The sequence below is a fragment of the Dermacentor albipictus genome, chromosome 10, assembly GCF_038994185.2.
Source record: "Dermacentor albipictus isolate Rhodes 1998 colony chromosome 10, USDA_Dalb.pri_finalv2, whole genome shotgun sequence".
Lineage (NCBI taxonomy): Eukaryota > Metazoa > Arthropoda > Arachnida > Ixodida > Ixodidae > Dermacentor > Dermacentor albipictus.
The window spans coordinates 46,413,042-46,440,013 of record NC_091830.1 but is presented as its reverse complement, the minus strand read 5'-3'; the positions used below and the strand labels follow the sequence as shown (position 1 = coordinate 46,440,013).

Sequence of the window (26,972 nt, the reverse complement as noted above, 5' to 3'; positions counted from 1 at the left end):
GAAACGGCAGCGTAACGACGATGACGTGACGTCACAGTTTCACGACGAATGCAAGGCGATGACTGTATGTCGACGATGGCAAGTCAACGGCATGAGGACAACGGCATGGCGAGGAGTGTATGATGACAATGGCGCGATATGGCTATCACAAAACCTGTATGACGATGGCTTGGCGGCGGCGATATGACGAGCGTGACACAGCCGGAGTGGCAGTGATGGCACGACTGCGACGTCATCATGATGGCGTGCTGACAATAATGGTGTAGCCATCGTCCGTCACTTCCTTCTCCCCACCATGGGCGTCATTGCACCCTGCTCGAACCGTAGTGGCTATCAAGTGGCTACGCAAGAGTGGGTGAGCTAGGTTGCCTTGCCGTTGCTTCAGTGTCGATGGGATTGGCTGCACCACTCAAAACCTACACGAACACCAGATGGCCACTTAATTCCGCTAGAATATAACTCGCTAAATGGATCGCGAGAGCAGCGGAAAGAGAGAAAAATCGTTGTTTATTTTTTATCACACTCTAAGATTATTCTTAACGGCCTTTGAAAGGTATTCTACTGAGCCGCGTTTTAAACGTTTTGTGCCTCATGTTACACACATGATGAAAGGACTTGCAAAAGAAACCAACTCATGAAGACAGTTTCTTTCGATTCTCCGAACACGAATTGGAACCAACTTGGGTAGTTTACAACGTTCCTTTTGTGTCTTGTTGCGATTTTCTTTTGCAGATCACTTTCATGACACGTGTACTTATCCTCGTTTATTTGTTTTCAAATTCGTAGTTTATTTCGAACCGTATGTATATTCTTTGTGCGCTGAAATAAACCCCAAGTAATTAGGGCTTCTCCCGTGAATTTCATCATCAGCCGAACTTTTCCTGTGCGCCCATCATTATCGACCTACCCTATGTACGTGCCCTGAATACGAGTGATAAGGATTGGCCATGTCACAGTGGAATATTCAGATAGTTTTAACCAATCACAGCAAATCTGGGGAGGAATCTCCGCCAGTGTAGATTCTTATCAGCAACACTTCATTTGTGTGTCGTGTCTTTCTTTTTGTGGCTCGTCTTATATGTTTGCGCTGTTACGTTTAGTTCAGTAGATTCTTATCCTAAGTTCAAAGCTAGCAACTGTTCCACCGCCTTCTTCATATGGTAATATTTAAGACCACAAAAAATATTTATGGATGATGTTGACCGGTGGATGGTTAGAAATTGTGACCAGTAAGGTGTGAGGTTTCAGTAGCGCGTCCATCGTCAGTTTCGGTGAATGACAGTTGTGCATAACATTTCTGCAACAAAACAAACTTTCACTCGTGGTGGCTGCTGCATATTCACCCCTTATTGTACGTCTCCTTGAAACAGCTTAATCATTCAGCACTTCTGTTGAATTTACATAAAATGACTTTCGCCCGATGATTAACACATATAGGAGGCTTTGAATAAAGATATGTTACCGGCCTCTGCATTTCTATCAGAGACAGAGAAACAAAGACAAAAAAGAAGAGAGAGCGCGTTTTCGTTCGCTTAAATAATTTATGCATCTTTATGACTGCCTTTCCGGTGCATCGACCACAGAAGTTTCGTGGCTGCTGGCGCTGCGTGGCGGCAGAGATTGGCAGCTTCGCCTGCGCATGCGCGAAATAAACAGAGCTCGCGTGCTCTCAGGCGACCGCTTCCAATGCTGGCTACCACGTGACGAAAACAGCCAAGTTGCGAAAGACATCTGGTGAGTACGCGATGTGGATTGGCCACATTCGGCAGCCCATTTATTTCAAAGCCACATTCCGCAATCGTTTTTACAAACAAGAGACCGCTATGCTGAGCCAGAGGGTTGCAGAGTGGATACTTTACTTACGCAGAGCTAGAGTCGGACTTCCAGCTACTCGGCAAGAGACCAAGTCTTCGAAGTACAGTGCGCACACTGCTATTTATATTGCCGAACGTTTAGCGTATCACCTAGGAGTCGTACTGGGTGTTTTCTTCAAAGGTTAGCGACCGTGAGGAGTTCACGACCTCATGACCTCGACCTCCACCTCAGTTTGACATCATCTTCACGAAGTGAGCTAACGTTGGTGACTGCTGCAATTTCTTTGAGTGACAGCAATTTTTTACCTCATTTTCAGGACTGCAGTTAGAGGATGAGTTAGGTCGAGTGCTTGTTTCGATGTCCCCGGGTCGAAGTGTTTCGCAGATATGCTTGTGCGCATATCGAGTTCATCGTAGCGAACGAGTCGACGGTAGTTAGTACACTTTCCTATGTCAACTTTTGCACCTTTAGATTATTGTATCTGCAAGTAAGTGTAACTTACCTTATTCACAGGACGCCTTGACAAAGCGGGTTTCGCAACTCGAACCACCCGGTGAAGAACGTTTTTTATTAGACAGTACGATAATGCGGCTATGTCATGGTGTGAGCTACTTGTGCCAGAGGCGTCAGATATCTACTCAGGTATGATCAGAGGAAGAACAAATCACTGTAGATTGAGTCACAATCTCGAACATACGAAAGAAGATTTAGCGTGAAAACTTAATCTCAACGTCAGTAACGAAACTGATATGAGGTTGAGATGAGGTTGCTTGTGAACACTGAGAGTTGAGGTGAAGTGAGGTGAAGCCTCCGGAAAGCATCTCAAGACGCATTCCATGAGGTAAGGGTGAGGCGAGATTGTCAAATCTGACTGGAGCTTCACGTAAGCTCAACCTTGACTTTGCTGGCTGTAGCAGCCGATTGCACGTTTTCAGGTACTGGCGCATTCGGTTGCTATGCCGGTTACAAACAGCTGGTTTTGAGGGGAAACTCACCTTACGGGCTTCTATGTAATCAAACAAATCCTTTTGCTTTACATCTACTGTGCCTAAATTGATAAAATTTGTTTCATTTAAAATATTCTAGAAAGTAGGCTTTAAATATAGACCATCGTACGCTTTTGAAACAATTCTAGAAAATCTCAAAAAAAAGGAACTGAAGCATCGCGGTTATCATTGTGTAACTAAGCAACAAAAATAATCATATTCCTGTAAAATATCCCTACTGAGACATTTTAAGCGCACGAAATTGATTCATCATACACCCATCCGTATTATGTTACTAATATGTGGGTAGAACTGTTACAAAAACCAGGCAAACATTGTGACATGTTCAAGTAAGCTGTAAACTCATATGTCAAATATGTCCGCTTGTGATGCTTAGCTCGCGTAATTGCTATATCTGTCATTGGTGAAGAGTTAAGCATTTGTATGCTGCGTGCTTCAAGTTTTTTTATGTTGCCAATATTGAGAAATTTCTGCAGGAAAAGCTCAGGCGCTAAATTAAACTTTTGCTTCCCGTATTCGGTAGTATATATTTTTTTTCCTTTAAAGACAGCAAATTTCAATCAAATTGGTCAAGTGGTTGTGTGGTGACAGTATTTCTGCGTTTCGCATGTATTTGACCAGGAAAAGTGGGGCTAGACCGTAAATAAGTCTTAACGTTCTACTTCTATGTTTGATGCCATAGGGAAACCATGAGCGACAGTTTCATTTATCAAATCGTGACGATAGGCACGCAGACACAATCTCGTGTTTATCACCTGTTATTAAATGCGCAAGCATTTCTATGCCTACCCAACGAGCTAGTGAGCGAGTGAAACAACTTTATTTGGTCCACTATAGACGTAAGCGAACTCAACGTCACCTGGCTAGGCCCACTTGAGGACCATTAGGTGAAACCTGTCGGCCCTCTCGCGAGCCCTCTGGACTGCCAGGATTTGAGAGGTCTGATCCTGGGCCCTAATTAGCCTCATAATTTCCTCTTGGGTGAAAGGGGGTCTGGCAGAGGCGCAGCCCCACAGGACATGTTCGAAGTCCGCATAATCACCACACAAAGTGCAGTCCGGGCTTGGAAACCGTTCGGGGTACATTGTGTGCAGCGCCGCGGGGCTCGGGTAAGTGCTTGTTTGCAGAAGTCTGAGAGTGACTGCTTGGGCTCTGCACAGCGAGGAGTGCGGCAAAGGCAGGAGTCTTCTTGACAGATAATTATATTTGTAAATTTCGTCGTACGAGCAGAGAGGCATGGGTCGCCCAGGAGAGGACGCGTTACCCAGCACACGGTCAGTCAAACCTCGTGCAGCCGAGTGCGCCTCCTCGTTGGGGTTGATCGAGGCACCCTCAATGGTTCCAAGGTGCGCAGGGAACCAGGCCAAAGAGTGATGTTTCATGTCTTTAGTACTCTGGATGATACGTAGGGCCTGGGGATGCCACCATTACCATGTGAAAGGCCCTAACAGCCCTAACAGCGGCCTTGGAATCTGAATAAATCCTGTCATGCACACTGCCCGTCAATGCAAGAGCAATAGCAACCTACTCTGCAACGATGGAATTAGAAGTGCGGATGGTAGCGCAGCTAAGGATTTCAGAATCACAGTTGATGACCACTGAGGAGAAGGCCTCTTCTTGAACGTACGAAGCAGCCTCTACGAACCATGTTCGGTCCTTGTTCAAGCGGGCACTGGCGAGCAGAGCTTTACCCCTGGCTCGTCGTCGTCTTTCGTTGTAGGTGGGATGCATATTGCGTGGCATCCGGTGTATGTAAATCTTGGATCTTACGTCGTTCGGTAGCTTCACAGTGTCGAGACTGACGACCATGGGATTACGTCCCAGCTTGCCAAGTATGGCTCGGCCCGCTGGGGTACCGGAGAGTCTGACAAACTGGGAAAATTCTTGGGCTTCAACGATTTCTTCGAACGTGTTGTGAATTCCCAACGAGGAATTTGTCCATCCCGTAAGACAATGAATCGCTCATACTCCCGTAAGCAAGCAAGCAAAAATTGTCTACCTGAGAGTATACTGGTCTCGAAAATGGTGGCTATTGGTAACTAATCTACTAAAAATGCACTTCTAAGTGATGAGGCGTATAATTTTTTGCACAGAACGGAGCAATTTTTCATCGAATTCGGGTGCTGAGTTTTTGCACACACAAATTTGTTGACGGACACGGAAAATCCAAGGAACTCTAGCCATAAACAGCTTCGCTGCAAAATAAAACAAGATAACGAGCAATAATGCGTCTTATACATTGTATGTAAGGTACAACAGTTGTGAGGTCAAAGTACAATTCCGGAATTAAATACTAAGTACAATGCTAGTCTAACACACTACATACACATATCTCAAAGTAACTCAACGAGGAATGCAAATATATTAATACTGAAAGTAACACTTCAGCTCGAGTTTAACGTATACAAGGAGGATGGAGATTTTATGAAATATAGCGAAGAATTTCACAGTTTTATGGTCGCGAATAGAGAAGATTATTTTCCATAAGTAAGGTGAACTTTAGGCTGTACAGAATCGTAATTATACACATGCAAACCTCCACACACTTGCTCGCAACTGCGCATTGTGTGTTCACATGATCTTGTGTCTCTTTTGCTTTAGCTGGCCTGGTATAGAAAACCATTTGGTTCTCTGTGTAGCGTTAATGCTGCTACGTACCCGTCTTACCTAATGAAATATATGTACGCAGGTGTCAACCCTGTAAGCACAGCAATGGCTGATTAAAGCGACGTGTCTGGTGCATTCGTGCCCGTTATATTACCCAGTCGACCATTACACTCCAAGACAACAAGTCTGTTCTTCCCTGGGTCCGTGTATGGTCTCCTGCGCCCGAGTACCATTTCTACAGTCATCTTAAGATCAACTTGCCCAAGCTTTGATTCGCACGAACTAGATATTTGGTGCATCGGAAAGGGTCTTTTTACTGTGCTACTTCCTAAACGTGCCACTCCCTCGCTGAACTTCAGCGCTATCATCATCATAATAATGGCTACGCCCACTGCAGGGCAAAGGCCTCTCCCATACTTCTCCAACTACCCCGGCCATGTGCTAATTGTGGCCATGTTGTCCCTGCATATTTCTTAATCTCATCCGCCTACCTAACTTTCTGCGGACCCCCTGCTACGCTTCCCTTCCCTTGGAATCCAGTCCGTAACCCTTAATGACCATCGGTTATCTTCCCTCCTCATTACATTCCGTGCCCATGCCCATTTATTTTTCTTGATTTCAACTAAGATGTCACTAACTCGCGTTTGTACCCTCGCCCAATATGCTCTCTTCTTATCCCCCCTTTAAGGTTACACCCATCATTCTTTTTTTCATAGTTCGTTGCGTCCTCCTCAATTTAAGTAGAACCCATTTCGAAAGCCTCCAGGTTTCAGCGCTATACGAGGACCCGGTCCCTTCGTCGGCTTCGTCATGGCGAGCGTGATGGCTGCTCACTTCAAGCCGTACGGCTGGATATGCCGGGCCGCGGGCCTGTTCTTCCTGCAGGGCCTGCAGTCCCGACGCGCGCAAGAGGTGCGCGTCGCGTGGAGGACGTGGTACACCCTGTACTCGCTCGCCTGCCTGCTCTACTTGACCGCGGTCAAACTCGCCGTACTCGCGGCCAATATGGTGCGCTACTTCTTCAGCGTGCGCTCCTTCACGAAGCCCCTGGTCTTCGTCACACTGTCCGTGATGGCCGTGAGAGTGGCCGTTAACGTAGCGACGGCCGTGTTCGGCACCGGGAGCATGGTCGAGTTCTTCAGGAAGTCGGCCGAATACGAGCAGAGGACGGGGTTCAAGCGGGAGCACCACCGGTACAGGTCCCGGACCTCGTACCTTCTCAGGTACGTTTTGATTTCGCTGTCCATACGGCCTCAACTATCGGTGCAAGGAGCACACATCGCGACGCGCCTGAGCCCGGTGATCGGGTCATTCGCAAGGGCAAAGCAACGTACAGGGGCGGGTATGGTCGGGGCTGTAGTAGCAGTAGTAGTCGTAGTAGTAGTAGTAGTAGTAGTAGTAGTAGTAGTAGTAGTAGTAGTAGTAGTAGTAGTAGTAGTAGTAGTAGTAGTAGTAGTAGTAGTAGTAGTAGTAGTAGTAGTAGTAGTAGTAGTAGTAGTAGTAGTAGTAGTAGTTGTTGTTGTTGTTGTTGTTGTTGTTGTTTTGATCTCAAAGTATGGCCTACACGAGGGGACTGGCCGTCCGAAACGTAAAAGCTACATACAGCGAATGATAATGAAAAAAGGTAACAGAATAAAACAGATTAGGCGACATAATGGCAGTAAAATCTGATTTTACCCAATACGCAAAGAAAAAGAAAATATGCACAACTATCGGCACCGGCAGCAGTTTACAAATTAAACAGTGTGTGGGTAAGGAAACGCTTTTAAAAGGGACACTAAAAGCAAATATTAGGTCAAGCTAAAGTGATAGAGTAATGCTTGAGAACGCCTCAGGCGTCAGTATTATCGCGAACAATATTTTAGTAACCGAGAAATTGCGGTGAGTGTAGTACACGATTTGCGACTCAACCGGGGCATTCAGGTACTGGCCCGATAACGTAGGCACTTCTCATTACATTTCTGTCACTAGTACCAAGCCACGCTTAATAAAAAGATAATTGCAATGTATTATAACAAGGAAGAAGGTGCTACTTGTCCAGTTCTATTCGATGTGTAGAAAGAATATCTAATTGAGGTTACCCTTGACAACGACACGTACGGTCGAAAAGTTTCGTTCACGCTCGTTTTTGCACCGCCCACCGTTTCGCGTTTCAGCAGTTTCGTTATCGCGTATCTCGTCTTGCTGGCTCACGAGGCTTACACAAACTACAAATAGCCGAGAATTTGACGTCTGTGTTGTGCCGCGGGATGGCCGAACGGTCCATGCCACTGGACCAAAAGCAGCCGCTGCGGCTAATCCAACGCTCTGTCTTGGCTCGGTTTCTCCATGGCCGCGCGTTAGCGTTTTGCGCAAGAAACCGTAACGCCGTCTGTCGGGCGTCGTTTTACTCACCGACGGCAGTGAGGCGGGGATGCCGTATGTGACGTCACCACTCCCTGGGCCGGGGGCGGGAGGTTTTGAGCTGCGCTAAAGGTGTGCATAACCTTGAGACGCGATTTTCTCTCAAACTAAGTTCTTGCTTGGCGCGAAGGAAGCACTGCGAGGTTTCTGGAATGGCATTTTAAAGGCTAAACCGCATGAGAGCGATTTTGTGCGCGACGGCGACGAGCGACGGCTTCGAGCGACAAAACGGGCCGTCGCTTGAACGGATGGCTCGGTTCTGGAAATCTAGAAATCGTCGCTCGTCGCCCGGAAGTGCTACGAGCGACTAGTCCATAGCGCGAAGCCGGAACTGGATGTACATAACTCAAATACTACCGATTATCGCACGGAACGAGCAAACTATTGAATTTTATACGTGTCAGAATAGAAACCTACTGCAAGGCCTTCAGAAATATTTTATACTGCTTTTTACAGTAAAATACGCCAACTCAAATTACTAAAGGACGCGTCGCGCTAGTTCCGGCGCGTATGCTGCTGCCCTCACACGGCAACATCGGGCCGACATAGCTCAAAACCGTCGCTCGCATGGGGTACGACTTGTAGGTGACGCGACAGCCATCTCTATCACATCGCTTGTTGCTGCTGCGCGCAAGATCGCTTGCATGGAGTTTACACTTAACAGTCCACATTCACCTAATACTTGACTTTAGTGTCCATGAAAACGAAAGGCAAGACCTCTGCACAGCTCTCAATCAGCTAGATGGGAAGCCGTTCACCTTGAAGAAGATCTTGGGACCATGGCCTCGCATATCGCAGCTACAAAAGGCCACAAAAGCGCTGCTGCGATATTTGAAACCGACCGGATTGAGTGAGCGCCTGTGATTCGGACTGAGTGACCGACTGATATCTCCAGTGTACTTTCTCTTCTTTTCATCTTTCCGTCCCCCTTTCCCTTTCCCCAGTGTAGGGTAGCCAACCGGGCTCAGTCCTGGTTAACCTCCCTGCCTTTCTTTTATCATTTTCTCTCTCTCTTAAAGTCACAAACTGGAAGGTAAAAGAAAAGCATTTACAATTGAAGCGGTTTTGGGCAGTAACGCAAGTTGTCGCTGTCACATTTGCGAAAATTTGTGCTGGAGTGTCTGGCAAATTAGCTCGCTAGTGACATCATCCGTCATCACCCTGCAGTCAGTGTGCATCTATAACCAAAACCGCGTTCGGGATCGGCACATTGTACCGCCTGCGAGGGTAGCTTATCAAAAAAATCCTCTGACACCGTTGCATAAGAACACAAATGGCACTCGCGTTTCTGCAAGAACAGAAACAGGGTCACGTTAGACCTGCAGAATTGTCGTTGAACGCCTTACACGTGATCCATCCATGCAGAAATCCAGACAAGACAAAGAATTTGCCAGGGGGAAACTTCATTGAAACGATCAACGCTGAGCATGCGGTCGCCTCAGCTCTTGCTCTGACAAAGAGGCTCACCTTCGTCAGGGAAACGGCCACTTTTTATGGTTCTCTGTTACGGGTGAGGAACGTAACGATGCACGCTAAAGTAAGTTAAAAAATTTGAATTATGGGGTTTTACGTGCCAAAACCACTTTCTGATTATGAGGCACGCCGTAGCGGAGGACTCCGGAAATTTCGACCCCCTGGGGTTCTTTAACGTGCACCTAAATCTAAGTACACGGGTGTTTTTCGCATTTCGCCCCCATCGAAATGCGGCCGCCATGGCCGGGATTCGATCCCGCGACCTCGTGATCAGCAGCCCAACACCATATCCACTAAGCAACCACGGCGGGTCGCTAAAGTAAGTTGACGACACGACTAGGGAAGTGAAAATGTGCAAAACAGCAGGCTATAGTTTTTATAGTGAGACAGAAGGTGACACCGCAGATTCTTTTGTTTTCAGTGGTGGTGGTGGTGAGCAAAAAACAACAAAATAACAAATAATATTACACGACAAAAAAAAAGGGACGACGTATGTAAGCAGTTGTCATTCTGTCTGGATTAGCTTTGCCAATAAACAGGATGTAATCAAAGACAACTTTTGAACAAATGAATGTGGGCTAAAAAATTCCTCTCTAGCCCACCGCTTCTCGCTGTCAAGTGTCAAGTGTCACTTTAACTCCATAAAGTGGAGAATCTGTAGATCCCATTTTTCCTTCTTTCTTCACTCGGTGCCCTTTAAGAAAGCACGTCTAACGCAGGTTCCTCTTCGTGGTCGCCTCTGTCGCAAACAACGTGTTCAACGCCAACGCGAACATGCGGGCGGTCGACATCGGGGGCAGCCAGTTCCTCGAGTTCGCGCTCAAGGCCGGAATCCTGCTCTCCAACTTGCTGTTCTTAGTCTACGAAGTGCTGCACTTCGTCGTGCTGAGGCCGTGCTGCGAAGTCCTGGTGTCCTACGTACGCCACCAACGCGACGCTCTCGAGGCAGCACTCGAGACCGGTCGCGGATTCGCCGTCGCCAAACTCCCGGGGGCCGACGACCACGACCTGCGGGCAGTGAGGGTCAACCTGTGCTCCATCGAGAACCTGAAGCGCACGATCAACGCCACGTGGCAGTTTTCCATCATGGCGTCCGCGACCGCCATCCTGATCAACACGTGCATATGCATGTACTCTTTGTTCGACGAAGCCGTTCCCATGAACCAGCTCATGCTGGCCATGACGAGCTGCCTCTACTCTGCCATCGATTTCGCCGGGGTGGCGCTGGTGAGTCAGCATATGTTCAACGAGGTGAGTGGGCTCGCCTATCTCATATCAATTTCGCGTCGCAGGCTTTCGGACGTTATTGTGAGCACAGATATACAGATATAGCAGCGGGTTCTTCTCTCCGTCAGGGCAGGTTGGCAAGAGTGTAGTGATCACGTTTCTGACCTACTGACATCACGGTGCGCAATGTTGACCCACTCCTTATGCAATACCCACTGGAAGAGACTTGAGATGAGGTGATGAAATTGGATGTGTGGAAGAATACACGGCTTTCCAGCTTGAAGAGAATTCGTACAGTTGCACTGGCCACTTGCGTTTGCCCGTTTCGGCGATGTCACGACGCAGACGAACTTGCTTTCAATGTCGGCGTCTGTCGCGAACTATGCGATTTGGAACGCAAAGGCAAAGCGGCCAGGCGTTCTGTGGTTTCAGGGGCAGAGGCCGTACGGAATTCTTTTTTTTAAACGTCTTTATTTCTGCATTTAACAGGCGAAGCCTAGCGGCAGAAAAAAGGGTGCACTATGGGGGAGGGGGACCGGTGCTATCTTCTTCCTCGAGGTGGAGGGGTCCCGAGGTCGGCTCTGCAAAGAGGCGGCCAGGCCCTTCCTTTTCCCTGAAGAAGTCCAGAAAAGTACGCCAAAGCTGGAGTGAGTCCTTGGGCCCGATTTGCGATGACGGGTCGAGCCACTCTTGCAGCGTGGCAGGTTGGTTCCCGTCCAGGAAGTGTAGTGTCCTTGCTCGGACCTTGTCAGAGGCAGAGCAGCTCCACAGAAGATGTTCGGCCGTACCTCTGGCCATGCATGCCGGGCACTTAGAGCTCGGGTATGAGTGCGGGATCATGAGGTGTAGCCTTGCTGGTGACAGAAGCTGGCCGGTTACTGTCCCTAATCTTGAACTCAATAGCCATAAGCCTTGCCATCACTCCCGTAGTAGAAAGACGGAATTCTTAGGTTGCCACCGACTGCGGGTTCTGGCATTTGTTCTTTCCTAAGCAGACAGCGAGATATGGCGTTCTGCTGCCGAACCCAAGATGGCGGAAATTCGATTCACGGCCGTATTTAGGGAGCCTTTGTACGCACGCCTACGGTCCAGGAGCATGTGCGTGTGCAAATACTTTCCACATCGCCAATGCAGCCGAATTTCGGGGGAGAGGAAATGCGAAACTGTTCGCCTACCGTGCTTTGGCTGAGGGTTAACCAACCCTAAAGCTATAAGTCAAGATTACTCCGAAGTGTTCCGCCGCCACTTGTCCGGCAGCTGCCTGCGTAATTTTTAACACGTTGACTCTCGCCAGTCTAAATCCTTCAAACGGTACACGACTCTTTCGCGGAAAACCCTGATTGATCCAAACTAAGCCGAACTATTCTCCGGCGCTGCCGACAGCAAGAAGAGTGGGGCCCTACGTTCAACCGCCTGGACTTTGTCGTCACCATCACTGTCCCCAATATTGTTATCGGTGCATCGTCGGCACAGCGTGGAAGTTTGTGTAAAAGAGGTGCGATCATCGCGCGCATTATACAGTGGCCTCCAAGATTCGCGCAAGGACAAAAAACGCACAACACACGACACCTGTGATTTTGTGCTGAAAATATTGCTCACGCTGCGTCGTAAGTTGGTTTAGATTGCAGTGCAGTGGAAATTCTCTCTCTGTCTCTCTGACGTCTACAATTTGCAGTTCGTACGCCTGCGCGTATACCGTTTCATCGTTATCAACTTGTGCGCAGCAACCAATTCGGTATATGCTGTGTTGTACTTTTTTGTGTACACGGTATTGTTGTGTTTATTGCATATAGCCATTGTTTTGTTGCTTCTCAAGGTGCGAGAGCTGAAGGAATGCCTAATGAAAGTGTCTATGTACCGTGAGCCCCCAGCGCGTTGCGGACAGGTGAGATCAGAGTTACGTTTTTGTTGTAGTTTTTTACTTAATGAAAATTTGGGCCAAAAAGTGGCCCTCTTTTCATGGTTAATGTGCCGCAAAAAAAAGTAAAGGGCCTGCTTGATACATCAGTGTGCTATGAATAACTATGAAATAATTGTTCGTAAACGCAAAAATGATAACGGTAACGAATATTTCTTATGATCAACGCAGGTTGCATTCCTCTACAATTCCATCGATCCCGAAGAAATGTTCCTTACTGGGGGAAATTACTTCAGACTCAATATGCCACTCCTTGTGTCCGTAAGACGTCTTTATGCATTTATATTTATTGCGAGGCATTATTTGCCTCACAGCAAGCACTTTGGGGTAGATCGCTAGGTTCCACTATTACCATGCATCCGGTCTCTCCAAATAAAAAAAGAATATTACGAGTTCGGCGGTAAGATTGAATGGGATTGAACGTAGTGAATAAAATAGTGACAACACTTACCAAATATATAGCATTTGGCTAAAGTGCGTAGCCATCGCGAAAGTGCAAATAATAATAAAAAGACAGCTTGTGTAAAAGATTACTTAAAGTTTTTTATGTGAACTAAAGAAAACATAAGTTTGTAGCACGCGCACAAAACAAAGCTCGGTACACGTCGTGCGATATTTTAAGCGGAATGACTGGAGATCTCCGACAAGCACAATTTTTTGAGGGACGTTCGTAACGATACATGCTTCCATCCTTGCATACCTCACAGCGCTCGCTTCAAATTGTCTCACAAACAAATAGGAATGCCACTAAATGCTACAGGTAGGCTAAACGAAGTCCGGCAGCATGTTACACTCCTGTAACACGTGAAGGCGAAAGCCTGTTGCAACACTTGGTAACGCATTAAGTTGTACGATCGGAGGGGTCAGACTTCCTGCAAGGCACAACGAGCCACAGTGTGAAGTACACGTGTGGCAAGCCGCTGTCTGCGAGCTTCGGCCTCCTCTCCACGTTGTCGTGTCGCATCGACGCGTTGCTGCTTTCGCAGTTCGGCTTCTTCGACTCGTTTTCGGCGCTTAGCTGCGGTTTCGTGCGCTCGCATAGCGGGGTGAGACACACGCCAACGACGTTTCTCCTCGACTTTACCTCGACTTTACGTTGCATTCTCTCCGCAGGGGAAAGCAGCACTCGCGGTCGAACGCCTTGCTTCCGTCACTTCGCACGTCGCACCTCGTTTCTCGCTTGATGAGCGTCCTCGGTTGTAGCGTACTTCCGAGGGGGGTATGCAATGCTGCGTTGGCAGTTCGGATGTTTTTTCTTGTTCTTTATTGAAGCGTATGCTGTTCTGTGTGCTGCATTGGGGATTTCAGTGAATGTACGCACTGGTTCGCTTCACTCTGCTGAGCGCTTGTAGACGCTGCCTCAAGGGGGTATGAGCCATTGCATTTTTCGTTTGCTTACGGGGGTATGAGCGCGGCGTCTAGTCGACTGGTAAAAAAATATCATCAGCAATGGCTCATACCCCCTTAAGCAAGCAAAGATGCAATAGCTCATACCCCCGTAAGCAATGACTCATACCCCCTTAAGGCAGAGGCTACACGTCACAAATTGCGACCGACCGCCAAACGTGGTATAGCCGCTCTTTTATAACAGAGTTTTGCATTATTCTAGTACCACTAACGTGACACATAGCAAGGTGTTCGCTAGCACAGGCTTGCGCGCACTTTTCCCGCCATTTTTGGCGCTGTTTGCTGTGATAGGCGTTCGTGCCGTCGCCGTTGGCGACGTTGTGCTGTCTCAGTGTCAACGTGCATGCGTAGCCCACGCTTGGGAAATTAAGTCTCCAGAGACGCGCAGCTCGTTTGCCTGCAAAAAGCAACGATGCCAAGCAACGATGCCGCTCAGTCAGCTCGGCCGGATGCAGGGCAGCGTTCTGGCTTCCGCTGCTGGCATCAGCGTTCTCTGCGCACACGTTAGCGTACGCACTGAGCAGCTGTGTACATATAAGGCCGAACTTTCTGTGGCAGCACAGTGAAACCTACGCGCACGCGCATGCACACAGCCTGTGCTCTTGTGTTACTACGCCAAGTAGTACCGACGCCTTGACGCTATCGCGTTAAGGGACCCGTGTCGCAGGAAGTCCGGTGTCGGCGTCCCCTCAAGCGAAAATCCTCTTATATATTTACGTGTATAATCTTATAATGTATAATGTATAATGTATATGTATATGTATGTATATGTATATGTATATGTAATGTATAATGTATAGTCTGCTTTTAGGAGATAACCCACTAGTAGAAACTTCATCTGTTTTTTAGTTCTTTGAAAGACGCAGCGATCCTAAACGCAATATAACATATCACAGAACTACTAATTCTAAAATTTATTACCCGTTTTTTACGCGCATCTTATGATGCACCTCACCCATTTTCTCATTCCTGAGAAGAAGGGTGAGGTCTTCAATTGGATTGTTGGGCTCCTCAGAGTCCTTGTCTGGACAAGGACCTCGCTAAGGATACCCAATTTTCGAAATAAGTTATACCATGTGTTTGGCGCATGATAGCCTAAGTTGCTTATGCGCCATAAAACCCAATACAATACAATACAATATTTACGTGTATGTCTATGCCACGCATTGCTATACGACGTGCGGTATATGCGGGTTATATTGCCACACCATTCTATCACTGAAGTTGTTCATACCTTGTCTTACATTCTTGACGAAGAAGTTCCTCGTAATTTTGAGAATGACAGCCCACAAGCAAATGTCACGAAGCCAAACACCTGCAGCGCGTGCCTTTTATGCTATATCTGCTCAGACTGAAATAATAGAAGTACGGAAGAATAACAGAAACCTCAAAATTATGTAATTTGTTGGCGCGGCTGTGGACTACCTCCGGGATCGGCCCACGCAAGTGGCCGCGTCTCTACTGGGAAGCTCGCCCTCGTGCATAGTATTCGCCGCCACTGTTTCCCGGTAAACATTGCAGTTGCACAAGTTGAAGTTACCGGTAGTCGTGAGAAGCAGTCATAGATCTTTCAATGCTATTGTGTTCCACTCTTAAAGGCGACGCTTAAGCGTCGTCCAAATTTTTGCTGGTCGTTTACAGCATAGAGTTCCAAACAAAGGAAACTCCACGGTTTTCAGGACCAGGAAAACTAGACATGGACACCACAAAGACAGAAAACTATGAAGAGCAAGAAACGGATATCATTTTCCAAAGCAAGCTTTTTATTTGTTACGAAATAAATTTTGAACAAGAAATCGCGGGCGATTACGACACTCCCTAATGCGAAATATGAGCGTAGGTGCATACGTGTTTTCATTTCGCAATATACTGAGGCATCGAGCCGGTCGCCGCACCGACTGGCAGAGCAAGGAGGCGCGATGCTATATGCAGACCAGCCACACTGTTGCCGTTTCTCGGCAACTGCAGCTCACGCAACTGTAATCTTTACCGCGAAACGCTTTTGGCAAACGCTATGCACGAAGGCGAGCTTTCTGGTTCTTTTCTTTCCCCCGCACGGCCGCTGCAGCGGAGGAGCGGACACGAGCGCCATCTGGAGGTGCTTCAAGGCGGCCTCCTCCGCTTTCCTCCAAACGCTTCCGCTGCACCCTCCTCCTACGATTTCCTCCTCACGCTCTCTTCGCTCTCGCCGTATCCCCCCCCCCCCGCTGCGCTCCACGTTCTCTCTCACCTGTCGCAGTGCTCTTTCACTCGGTTACGCCGTCGAGGCACGCCGACGGTCAACGCAGGAACGCGCGCCTTACTGCGCTCTGAAAATCAAAAGTATAATCAGTTCTGTTTGGTTTACGTTACGTAGCTCCCAGATGCTTACATTCGCGGACTGCATGCAGATGCGCAGTAAAAAAAGAATGCGCGCTTCGGCTCCATAGCTTTGGCTGCGCTGCCACGGAAAGTTGTCACCGGGTATAGTCTATGAGGACAGCACACTAAGCGCTAAGCTAAGTATAATCCATTTCTTCTATCACTGGGCACTGAAAAATGCCTAAAAAACTTATTAAACACAAGGGTATTGAGGTATCCTCGCCCCGGTCCCCGCACAGTCCCAATGCGCTCAAACGAGACGAAAGGGAGAAGCGAGTGAGTGGCGCGCCACCTTTCGGGGCAGCGCCGTACATTGCGAGGAGGGGGTCTTCTGTGTTTGCCGCAAGATGGCTCTGCGTGCGCGCCGAGCGCAGAGGAAATGTAGCCAAAACGTACTTCGCTACTCGTTTAACTGCGACTTCTGTAATTTACATGCTCATAATTACCGATATACATCGCAGTATAACTTTCTACGGCACGTTTCTAAGGCAACACCGCATTCACTAGAGGCGCTTTTATCCGGTTTTGAACCATCGAACTCATGCCTGAGTGGCAACGTCTCTGTCTCACACTCCGGGGACGCTGGTTCGATTCCCACCCAGCCAATCTTGCAAGTTGTTCTTATTTATGAATTGCCTTCCAGAATTCTTCGCTCACGGCCAACGCCGCCGACGACACCGGCTTTTCCGCGACACGTGCTCCTTAGCACTGTCGCGTTAAAGGTGTACCAAATGTTTGCGACGCGTTCAATTCCGCTGGCGTGGTGCTCTTATCGCCCCAGCGTTCTGGCACCTTCAGCACAACGCTAAACCTTGCTATCGCTTTCAATACATCGTCTTCTGGTGAAACTGCCCAATTATTCCCGGAAGATTACGAATCTACTATGCACCTCGTTGTCACCATATATATGTTTGAACCGTGTGGTGCCAAACCCGTAACCGTTATTACCTTTTGTTAGGTTCAGGGTTGGTTCGGGTTCAGGCGTGCATTCTAATATGGGTTCAGTTCTGGCCAAAATACCAGTTCCGGTACAGTTTTCTTTTTTTTTGTTTCGCGATTAGTTCGACACATTGATTGCCGCATTCATGTTTATTGCAGCTGGCTGGATCTATCATCACCTACTCCGTCATCTTGGTGCAAACAAGCGACAGCGTCTACAACCTGGGGCTTGCGAAGCCGAACCGCACTGGGACCCCCTGAGCACCATGAATTAAACTTCAGCCAGGAATTAACGTACGGCAGCTTCAGTGAAAGAGCCAGACAATTGACGACAACAGTTGCGCGACTACGTTTTGAGGATCGAATGTGTGCATGAGACGGGCTGACGTCACTTGATTGGTTGCAACGTTAATAAAGAATTTGGGTGATGTTTCTTCCAGTGATTTCAAATGTATAGGTGTGTCGATCCCACCAAACCGAAGAAGACGTATTACGGTTCATGTTGGTTTGTTGTGAGAGCAAATAGCTAAATGAGGTATTTGTTTTTTATTGGTGGTTCCTTCTCATTTGCATTTTGTTACCAGTTATTTAAATTACATTGAAATAAATTGAAGGGTTTATTTATTCAAGTGTGCGCGAAAGGAGTAAGGAGACAGGAGCCTCTGTTTTATGCTACCAGAGAGAAAAAACTTTATTTTCATGTTGGTTGGTATGGTGGAAAGGCCCTCAGTCCAGAGCCTCGCTTGCGGCATTCTTCAGTGCAGCACTGATAAACGCCGCAAGGTACCGTTGGTCGTCGGCGCTGGCTGCTTCTGTCAGCCACCCGGCATGGGGTTTAGGGGAAAGATTTGTGGGGGCAGGAAGGGGAGGTGGGGGTGGTCCACAGGACCAGAGGATATGGGATGTGTTCGGGTGTTCTCCACAATATCGGCAGGGTGGGGGATCTTCAGGTAAGAGACCACGGAGGAGGTGCATTCGCGCTGGTGTAGGGAGTGTTTCTGTCTGAGCCTGACGAATCAGTACACCCTGTTCACGGGTGAGCACTTTGCTGAGCTTGGGGAACTTGCGTCTTGCCTCTTGATATGGCCGCAGAAGCAGGGGAGCCCACCTTTTTGTCTGGGCTGGTCGCGGAATGCAGGGTGCCTGGTTCAAAGTCTCGCAGGCGAGCTGATTAGCTCTTTCATTTCCCGGCAGTCCGTCATGACCAGGTATCCAGATTATTTCCAGAGGACCCTGAAGGTGCTCTTGAATAAATGTCGAAATGTGGGCCGGGAGATCGTTGTGCAACAATTTCCTGCAAGCCGCCATGGAGTCGGTAAATATGATTCTTGGGTAGGCTGAGTTACTAAGGGGCGTGTGTTTGATCGCGGTTGCGATGGCTGTCAGTTCCGCTATGGTCGGATCTGTCTCTGGGAGTAACTCAGTATGTACAGTTTGCAGGTCGTTATTCACGACTGCTATAGCGGAGCCCCGTGCACCAACGCTAGCATCAGTGTAGAAGTATATGCCGTCAGGGTGTCTTGCCGTGTACCTCTTAAAGTAGGCAACTCGCTGTCGTCGCCTCTCCTTGCCTCGTTCTGGATTCATATGGCGTGGCAGTGGAGCTATGGTTAGGAGTTCGCGTTGTTTCGGTGGTAGTGGGCACGTGTTCAGAAGGGGCGCAGCTTCTGGATGATGACCGATACTATGGAGGATGTGCGTGCCTTGACACGTGCGCTGCAAACGCAGTTCTTGGCGACGACGATGAATGCTGATTAGTTCCGCCACCGTGTTATGGCAACCGATGTCAAGGAGGAGCTTAGTGCTGGCACTAAACGGGATGCCGATGGCCAGCTTTGTCGCCTTGCGGATGAGCGCATCAAGGCGATTGATATCTTGCTGACGGAGATTGGTATAGGGCAGGTGATAGCGCAGGCGCGACATAATTAGTGCGTTTCTTAGTTGAAGCATATCTGCCTCTTTAACTCCATTTGCTCGGTTGGAGACCCTACGCATCATGTGCAGCACCTGTTCTCCTTGCCTGAGCAGGTGATGCACCGTCGCAGCGGGACCTCCATCTTTCTGGATATGGAGACCGAGAATCTTAATACATTTTGGTTGGGAAATCGGCACGCCTTCGTTTACAATTTGTATGGTGGGCGGTCTCCATCTTTTGTGATGGACCAGTAGCAACTCAGATTTTTCCGGCGCACATCTAAGGCCAATAGTTTGAGCAGACTCATGCACCCTGTTCATAGCCTGTTGGAGAGTTTCTTGGATATGCCCTGGCGAACCCGTGCTGATCCAGATGGTGATGTCATCTGCGTAGATCGCATATTTGATGTCAGGGATGTCTCGTAGTGCTCTATGGACTACGCACATGGCAAGATTAAAGAGTGTGGGCGAGATCACGGAACCCTGCGGGATACCTCTCTGCGGATGGGGATACTGTTGTGAGATGATGTCGCCTACTCGTAGCGTGTACGTGCGACTCCGTAAGAAGTCCCTAATATAGTTATAAAGCTTAGTTCCGCAGCCAGTAGCTTCGAGCTCTTGCAGCATAGCATCGTGGTCAACATAGTCAAAAGCTTTCTTGAGGTCTATGGCAAGAATAGCTTTAAGTTGAGCGCTGCTGGTTTCCTTCGTGATTTCTTCGTGTAGCTGCAGCAGGACGTCTTGAGTAGATAAGTGATGTCTGTATCCAATCAAATTATGGGGTAGGTGTTGTGATTGTTCAAGATGACTAAGAAGTCTGTTAAGCACGATGCGCTCCATTAGCTTACCCACGCATGATGTTAGCGATATTGGACGCAGATTGGATATAGCTTGGGGCTTGCCAGGCTTCGGAATGAAAATTATGCTGGCTGTCTTCCACTCTTCTGGCAAGCTGCCCGTGTCCCACACATTGTTAATTTGCTGAAGTAAGAATGCATGATCGGCTTCTGTAAGGTTGCGGAGCTGTGTTGTCGTAATTTGGTCTGGTCCTGGCGCTTTATTCGGCTTTGCTTCTGCTAAGGCACGCTGTAGCTCCGCTAATGTGATTGGGCCGGTGAGACCGTCATTTTCTGGCTCTGCGCCTTTGTAGTCGGCATACTGTGGTTGCGCTGGATCCGCAATGTGTGTTGTTATAAGCTCGTTGAATAGGTCGTCGGTGTGCTCAAATGTTTCGAGCAGCTTTCGCATCTTGTGGGACGTTTCCGTCTTTGTCTGGGTGGGGTCAATGAGTGATCGGATGAGATTCCACGTGGAGCTCATATTCAATGTGTCATTGAGCTTGTTGCACGTATCGTACCACTGCTCACGAGTGAGATGTTCAGTGTAGTGGATGATCTGCTCGTTGAGCGTGTTGATGCGTGAGCGTAGTTTTCGATTGAGCTTATTTCTTTTCCATCTCTTAATGAGGGCATGTCGTGCCTCCCAGAGATGAAGAAGATGCTTGTCCGTGCTTGGTTGCTCCCACTTCTCTATTATTTCCTTCGTGTGTGACTGGATTCGTTGCCTGACCATCTCTACCCAATCTTTCAAGTGCAAGTTTTGGAAGTCTCCTACATGTGTCTTGCGGAACTCAATCCAATCCGTGAGGCGATGCTTGCGCTGGCGTTTTGGGAATCCTTTGATTTGCAGAAATATCTGTATGACAGTGTGGTCACTTGTTAAAGTATCGTGCGTGTTAACCCATTGCGCTGACAGTCGTCCTTTAATGAAGGCGAGATCGGGCGTGGTATCCCTTTCGACGGAGTTGCCGTGCCGCGTCGGGGAGTCGGCCTCGTTAAGGAGAGTTAGCTGGGCCTGTTGCATATGGTATAGTAGGGCGGATCCTTTGGAGGAGTTTTTTGTGTATCCCCATGAAGTGTGTGGCGCGTTGAAGTCGCCTGCTATTAGATGATCAAAATACTTCGTTGGCCGCAGATTCGCAACCTCCTTGAAGAAGTCTACTTTCTGTTTTGGCGGGCTATAAACATTCGTGATGAATAAGTGGGGCTGTGCCTTGCTCTTGACAATTTTAGTTGGAAAGACGCGTACAGTGAGGCTCTGTTCCGTGCTGTGGACAACATCTGCCGCTATATCTTTACGAATGAGAATGGCCAGTGTCGAATTATGGCTATACGTCGTATAGCCTGCAAGATGAGGTGTTTGGTTAGTTTCCTGGAGTAGGAGGATGTCGGGTCGACGATCTTGAGCGGCAATGTACTGCGTGAGAAGGCCCCGTTTTCGAGCAATCCCTCTACAGTTCCACTGCCACACCACCAGATTAGTCGCCATTGTTCTACTGATGATTTTGCGGGGCGCCCGCTGTAGGGTAAGGAGTGGGTCGCGTTACGCTGGTAGATCGACGTGCTTTGGGTCGTTCGCACTCTTCCTGGCGCGGTAATGCGACCATCGCAGCCTGCACTTGTGTAGAGACCATCGCCTCTGCCTGGCTGCTGAGGAGCTCGTTGAACAGGGAGCGCATTTGGCTCATTATTTGTTGAGTGTATGTTTTTAGCGCCTCCTCAACTTGAGCAGCAACCTGTTGAGCTATCTTGGCCTCTAGACTGGTTTGCATTTCTTTCATTTCGTCCCTTAGTTGTTTAAAATCTGCTTCAAGGTGTTGTAGGGCTGTTGTGTGGTATCTTGCCTTTTTCACTGCCGGTTGCAGTGACGCTGGTTCTACTTCCTGTACTAAGGGTTGCACTATATCACCCAATGGTGTAGCTTCAGGTGCGTGTGCCTCTGCTTGCATGTCCATGTCTTCGGTAGGCTCTAGTGATTGTGACGATAGTATTGACATTTGATTAGGTCTGCGGGTTTGAAGTAGAGCGTTCTTATAATCTTTGGCTACTTTTTGAGCTCGTGTTTGAACTTGATATGCATAGGTCGCGGGGGGGAAAGGGGACGTGCCGGGTGACTGACTCACGTTTCGCTGGTTGGCGGGTTGCTCGTCTTGTTGACCTCGGGAATGGTTGTGATCCGGAGACTGGCTGCCACCTCTGGGCCGGTTGAAGTCTCCGGACTGGCCGCCGCTCCCGGAACGGCCTCTGCTGCCGGACTGGCTTTGGCCCCCGAAGTGGTCCCGGCCCCAGGAATGGCCGCGTCCCCCAGATCGGCTGCGGCCCCTGGATCGGCTCCTGCCTCTGGAGTGGCTGCGGCCCCTGGATGGCTGACGGCTTCTGGAGCTACTTCTGTCTCTCGATGTGTTGTCGGAGTTGCGTTTTGGGCTTGGGCTTCGGCTTGCGATGGTGACTGTTTTCATTTGCTTGTTGTCCTTTCGTTGTTTCAAACGCTTCAGGTAGGCCGCTTCTCTGACTGCTTTATCAGCGGCTCGTCGCACTTCACAAGTCGGGTCATCGGCCTTGTGGTCCTTGCCACAATTAGGACAGCCTGGTTTGCAGTCATGATCCCCTACAGGATCTCCGACAGACTTTCCACATGTTCTGCACCTTTGTTTTCCATTGTCGCGACAAACGTCTGATCGGTGTCCTATAGCAAAGCATGTTGAGCAAAATTGCGCCTTGGGTCGGTGAGGGACGCAGCGGTATATACCTCCGCCGAAGATGACCTGGCGAGGTACATGCGAGCCCTTGAAAGTTATGATGGCAGTGGCTGTTTTACCCATCATACGAGCCGCAATAATTTCATAATTTGGGGCTCTGAGTTCACGCATCAATTCTTCGGTGGGGGTGTTCAATTCCACGTTGTGGATCACACCTCTACACGAGTTGTGGGGCGAAGCGATATAGATGTGGACAGGGTAAGTTTTGCCATTAAGAGTGGTTTCGTTAATGCGTTGGATCTTTTCTGTCGCCGAGGAGTCATCACTGGTTATTATGGCCAAGTTCTTTTCTTTTTTGATGTCTACTGTAGCGGCGCGAGCCTCTGCAGCAGTCAGGGCTGCTGAGACGCTTAGCGCGTCGTGGAGCGTTCGTGGGCTCCACTGAGGTAGGAAAAGGCCAGTTGGCGGACGCAAAATGAGCGTTGCAACGTGCTGCGTACCTTGGGAATGTTTCGATACTCGGGTGGTCCATCCATCAGCGTCGGTGACGAATTTTGGGGCCATTGCTGCTGCAGGAGTGTGGGCCTTTGGCGTACTTGACGGTAGGTCTACTCTCCCACCCGTTAGGGCTAGCTGGGCGCCCTGCCAGGTCCGTGACAAAAGCACAGAAACTCACAGTACGTTGGTCCGATCACAGCAGAAGTTGGCCAGAATGTTCGGATGATGTTCTAGAGGAGCCGAGCCGTGTCTGAGGACTGGTCCTTGTCGAATAAGTTGGCATTCGGGTCTTTCCTGTGGAGCGATGCGAAGGCACGTATGCTCGGACAGGAGCGACGCTCGCGCCCCCTATGCTACCAGAAAAAAATAGCTAACTGAATTAACAGATCCATAAAAAAAAGGTCAGCAAAACTGGTGTACTTACGCGGTCTTTCCTGGCCGAATGCTGCCGAAGATGCCAAACGCTCCTCCACACAGCCGTCTGCAGCAAGGCCAGATGGTCCAGGCAACGAAGAAGCACGGCAAACTAACCATTGGCTCGAGCCTATAAGAAAGGCAGAATATAGATCGTCAGTTGCTCACATGTATTTCACATGACATGCAATAGTTCGAGGCAGCAGCAGCAACATGCATGTAAACAGCCAGTGTAAAACATTTTTGCAGTAAGTGTGCAGATTACGGCGAGTTGAATGCAGACCCAGTTCTTATGCGAGGTGCTCATAAAGTGTTAAAAGATGTTCATCTTGTCTTGAAACAAACGCTGGTTACAGCTTCTTTCTGCATTGGACCCCTGTATTTGCTACTTCTTATTCGTCAACAATTATAAGGAACTGAAATCTTGCGACTCTTCTAGTTCATTCCGTTGCACCCACCAAAAATATGCACGCCATGCATGCTCACGGAATGCTTCGGAGTAGTGAAAAACAAGCAACGCTAGCAAAATAGTAATTTCAATTCATGCAGGTCACTTATTACTATATTAGGTTTTGGGATTTCAACTAAAGATATGCCTCTAAAATTTAATATGCAAAGTTGCAAGGTTTAGTGCTGCTACATATTCAGGTAACATGTTAAACATTGCTGGCGGAGAATACTAGGTATCAGTTTTTTTAGCTAGTTTTCTCTATCTATTAAAGATTTTTTTATATCATTAAATATTAGTTAATTGGTCGTTTTATTTACTTTAGCTTCATTTTTCTGCAAAGTGCCTGTAAGAGGAACACTAACTTCCAATCGTTTAAAGCTGCTGGGCAACTGGGCATTGGAATTTTTGCTCCGGAAGAATTTCTGCTACAAGGCGACATCCAAATTTGGGGAGAACACGGCAGCGCCCTGCAACTGGCCTCGCCGTATCCTATGCTGTAGCGCTGAGCGCAACGCGGTTTGTTACGAACGTGAATTCGCTCGTCTTCAGCGAAAACTGTCCAGCTTTTTAGTTCAGCCGATAATGGAGAACAACGCGCACCGCAGACGAGCAAGCGATAAACTGGCGAGAGCGCGGTTTCTCGGCGCCCGCGGAACAAATTTCGCTGCGTGACGTCACATGGCACCCGGCGCCGTATCGGACGACGTGGAACAGATAGCGTTCGTTGTGCTCGTTGCACCTGCGCCTTTTCCTGTCAATTGGTTTCTGTACGAAAACAGTGGACTACAGAAGCGCACATTCGCAAGAATTAATAACTTGTTTTCCTAACAATCATCGATCAGGGACTGCTCTTCCACTCCAATAGTCGACGCAGTCGGCCACAACAGTCTTCCATTAGCTGGGTCGGCATAGTCCCTTTTTGTGAAGTGGTCCGCGCAGAGGCGGTAGCCGTTGTTACATCTGTTCCCAAGTTAGCCCCGCCAGGACACCCCATTTAGCATAATGTCACTATATCACAGATGCGATAAATGGGCAACATACCGCGTGATCATGTTCAAAGTGTTCATGAACTAAAAGCGAAACTAAAATTTATAGTACGAAGAAGCGACCAAATTAATTACGTTAAATTGTGGGGTTTTATATGCCAAAACCGGGATCTGATTATGAGGCACGCCATAGTGGCGGACTCTGGAAATTTGTACCACCTAGGGTTGTTTAACGTCCACCTAAGTACACGGGTGTTTTCGCATTTCCCCCCCCCCCCTCGAGATGCGGCCGCCGTGGCCTGGATTGGATCCTGTGATCTCGCGCTTAGCAGTCAAACACTATAGCCAGCAAGCAACCACTGCGGGTACGAAGCGACAAAAGAAATTCTGTCCTTCTAGGCACAGGCTGAAAAGTGAATCGCACCTCGGTCGTCGGGCATGCAACTCGAACTACCTGTAATTCAATACGGAAACGTTATTGCAACATAATTGTTTCTTCAGCTTCTGCAGTGTTCGCGAACATTTAAAGGTGGTAATGTTACAACAAAAAACTGGCCTGTCTAACGCTGTCCAGCGCAAACAGTTTGTGCAGCAGGCATTCAAATACCTTCAAAAATATAAATTGCAAGTTTTCTACTTGCGGCAAAAATGAAGAGAAACCGCTAACCTAAGCCGAAGCGACATTTCCGTCTGCGCGTCAGCAAGCCTCAATCGGCTCATGAGCAACTGTCAACAAGTAGCTTCAGTTTCTTACGACACTGCAGGAGAATGCGGCGGGCCATATCAATAAGACATTCACGAGAGAGCAACCGCGGTAGCTTATTCCTTTAGTCCTGCAGCTGTTTTCATAAGGATTGCGCTTGTTTCTTCATAACAACTGCAGAAAAAAAGTGTTCTCACCTGTCGTCCGCTGGGAAAAGGAAACATTTGTGCATTTGTGCTGCTGCCCGAGTTGCCACACCACACAGCCGCGCAGCACGGCCTGCTGTCCTTTGCTCAGTCTCTCCGACATTGTCAGAACGTTCGCGGGCACAGAAATAAAATGTTTAACTGCGGAGCGTACGGGAAAACGTACGAACGTGCATAAAAAGCGGCAACAGCACGACGAACACAATGGAAGCCGAAGTGATAAGAGCGAAAGCTCCGCCCTGTGGCGCGACAACTGAAGCGTCTAAATCAAGATATACGACGGCAAAAAAACAACATAGCCGAAAACACATTTTATTTCTGCACATAATTCCATCTCTTCACTTTATTACTATGTAAGTTGGAAAGATAAAGATGCGTATGCAAATGTTGCTGAATAATAATATGGCTGCCAGTGTGATGCTTCATTGCCAATACCGAAACTATAGCTCCCCTGTCCACTCACTGATTGAACCCCCGTTAGTTCAATTCGTAGAGCGTCGCCCGCTTTACGCGGAGGTTAGGGTTCGGTTCTCACTGAAAGGGAAATGGCTTTTCCAAAACTATATTTTTGAATTTTTCTTTCACACAGCGACATGAATTCACGCTTGTTACGAGGCGCCCTCATGTGTCGTCCTCAAATTGGGGACGACGCAACGAGCTATGGAAAGAAGAATGATAGGTGTAACGTTAAGGAATAAGAAAAGAGAAGATTGGGTGAGGGAACAAACGCGAGTTAATGACATCTTAGTTGAAATCAAGAAAAAGAAATGGGCATGGGCAGGCCATGTAATGAGGAGGGAAGATAACCGATGGTCATTAAGGGTTACGGACTGGATTCTAAGGGAAGGGAAGCGTAGCAGGGGGCGGCAGGAAGTTAGGTGGGCGGATGAGATTAAGAAGTTAAGGGACGGCATGGCCACAATTAGTACATGACCGGGGCTGTTGGAGAAGTATGAGAGAGGCCTTTGCCCTGCAGTGGGCGTAACCAGGCTGATGATGATGATGATGATGATGATGCGCCCGCCCTGGAATCGACGGCAAAACTCCCACGCTGACGTTCGCGCTGGGCTTTCGGCGACCGCTCCCCCCAGCTGCGTACCCGAGA

The 26,972-nt window shown here is 48.4% G+C and overlaps 1 protein-coding gene across 1 annotated transcript in view; it reads right to left on the bottom strand.

The window, feature by feature from the left end:
• Nucleotides 1-26,031, bottom strand: part of Pus10 (Pseudouridine synthase 10) — a 192,568-nt gene extending 166,537 nt beyond the window's left edge. The window contains exons 1-2 of the mRNA XM_070526860.1: nucleotides 25,859-26,031; nucleotides 23,532-23,651 (exon numbers count right to left, since the gene is read on the bottom strand). The gene's annotated coding sequence lies outside the window, so the exon portion shown is untranslated. The remainder of the gene's footprint in view (nucleotides 1-23,531; nucleotides 23,652-25,858) is intronic.
• Nucleotides 26,032-26,972: the final 941 nt, after the last annotated feature.